The 2,500-nt window shown below is 44.7% G+C and overlaps 1 protein-coding gene across 1 annotated transcript in view; it reads left to right on the plus strand.

The window, feature by feature from the left end:
- epha4l (eph receptor A4, like) overlaps positions 1-2,500 on the plus strand; it is a 29,879-nt gene that overhangs the window by 7,337 nt on the left and 20,042 nt on the right. The window lies entirely within an intron of this gene.

Below are 2,500 nucleotides of genomic sequence, written 5' to 3' on the forward strand. Positions count from 1 at the left end.
TCATCCACCCACACAAATACAAGCAAAGTCAATCACACGTGCCAGCCTTTGTTTTATATTCTGATAAAGTAGCACTCCCCCTCTCTCCCTCCTCCCCTACCTCCATCTCTTCCTTCCTACCTCCCTCCCTCTGTTTCTCTCTCTACCTGTCCATTCCATATAATTCGCTCTCTCTCTCTGTCCCCCTCTCTCTTTTTCTCATTTGTTCTCTGTTCATTTCTCTCTTTTTCTATCCCCACCTTTCTTTGAAATTGAATTTCACGTTTTGAAACTGACTTGTGAGAACTAAATGGGAAAGTTCAAAGAGCGACATTTTCAGTCAGGATAATTTATCTATCAGAGCAAATGAGTTTTCAAATTTCAAAATATTATATTCAATTTTAATTTGACTGGGATTCAGTTCCAATCTAATGAATTCAGTTTCAACATTTACTATTCAAATTCGTTTTCCAATACAATTGCTCAAATTCAGCAACTCAAATGCAAATACAACATATTCAAATTCGGTTTAAGTTGACACAAGCTTTACTCCAAAATATAACTCATTACTGCTCATGTTTTGATCAATTCAGCGTCTAAGACTTCTGTTCATGTTCCACTTACTTTCCTCCTATGCACACAGAAAGGATTTACTCGGTTCACTGGCAGGGCGTCTGTGCTTTTCTCTGTGGCTCCTTGAAGTGTAAATGCTAGACCCAAAGGCATGACTAAAACTACAGACAGGTAGCTACTGACATGTGTAATCATACAAGGAAGTTTATTGTCACATGCATATAGTTACTGGAAGTAAGAAATGCAGTGAAATTATGTCTAGTGTCAGCCCTATTTGTGCATTAATGGGGGTAAAAAAGTGCAGTAGAGAGGGGTTTAGTAGATTAAGTGGCAAGGGCTGCATAAAAAAGGTGGGGGAGGATTGGGATTGGGTGGGGGCACCAACAAGGAGCACCCAAGAGCAACAGGGGCAGGGAAAACTCCCTTACCAAGGGAAGAAACCTTGGGCAGATCCACGGCTCAAGGGGGCTAACCCAACTGCCAGGGGGTCTTGGTGTGTGTGTTGGGGGGATGACAGGGGAGATGGGATAGTGTGCTGTGTATGTGGGGAGAGGGCAGTGTGCAATATGTGTGTTGGAGAAGCTTCCTCATGAGACAATGTGCTGTGTATTGGGGGCAGTGTGCTGTAAGTATGTTGGGGATGTGTGTTGAGAAGCTTCCTGATGAAATAATGTGCTGTGTATGTAGGGCAGGGACTTACTATTGCAAGCAGAGTACTGTATGTAATGTATGTGAATGATGACAGTGAAGAAGATGTGTGTGTGGAGGGGAGTGGAGCAGTGACTGTGTGTGTGTGTGTGTGTGTAGTGTGTAGGTGGGTAGGTGGGGGCAGTGTGCTGTAAGTATGTAGAGGATGTGTGTTGGAGAAGATCCTGAAGACAATGTGCTGTGTATGTGGGGGCAGTGTGCAGCAAGTATGTAGAGGAGGCTTACTGTAGCAAGCAGTGTGCTGTATGTATGTGAAGTGATGACAGTGATGATGTAAGTGTGTGTGTTGTTTGGGGTCAGGGGACTTACTATTGCAAGCAGAGGTACTGTATGTAATGTATGTGAGTGATGACAGTGAAGATGTGTGTGTGTGTGGGAGTGGAGCAGTGACTGTGTGTGTATGTGTGTAGTGTGTGTGTGTGTGGGTAGGTGGGGGCAGTGTGCTGTAAGTATGTAGAGGATGTGTGTTGGAGAAGATCCTGAAGACAATGTGCTGTGTATGTGGGGGGCAGGGACTTACTATTGCAAGCAGAGTACTGTATGTATGTATGTGAGTGATGACAGTGAAGATGTGTGTGTGTGGCGGGAGGGAGTGGAGCAGTGACTGTGTGTGTGTGTGTGTGTGTGTAGTGTGTAGGTGGGTAGGTGGGGGCAGTGTGCTGTAAGTATGTAGAGGATGTGTGTTGGAGAAGATCCTGAAGACAATGTGCTGTGTATGTGGGGGCAGTGTGCAGCAAGTTTGTAGAAGGAGTGCTGTATGTATGTGAAGTGATGACAGTGATGATGTAGTGTGTGTGTGTGTTGGGGATGGGGGTGGGGTGAATTGGGGGTGGGGGGCAGAAGGCTAGGCAATCAAGGACATGGGTAGATGGAGGAGAAATCAAAAATAATAAATAAAAGTGTGCAAAAGTTGGGAGAAAGTCAGATATGTGTGTGTGTGTGTGTGTTTGGCGTGTGATGAAATAAGAAAAAATAAATAAAAGGTCTGTAGCATAGGGAGAGGGATGTAAAAGTGCTAAAAGTCTTGTAGGTGTGTGTGTGTGTGGGGGGGTCATGAGTGCTGAGGGTGAATGAGTGCAAAGTCAGTATAGTGTGAGTTCAGAGTTGGGAAATGTTTGAGAGTGCTGAGGAGTGAATGTGTGCAAAGTCAGTATAGTGTGAGTTCAGAGTTGGATGGCCTGGGGATAAAACTTCTCCTGAGTCTCTCAGTTCTGGCTTTGTGACTACATAAGCGTCTTCT

Source organism: Alosa alosa, chromosome 15 (genome assembly GCF_017589495.1).
Source record: "Alosa alosa isolate M-15738 ecotype Scorff River chromosome 15, AALO_Geno_1.1, whole genome shotgun sequence".
NCBI lineage: Eukaryota > Metazoa > Chordata > Actinopteri > Clupeiformes > Clupeidae > Alosa > Alosa alosa.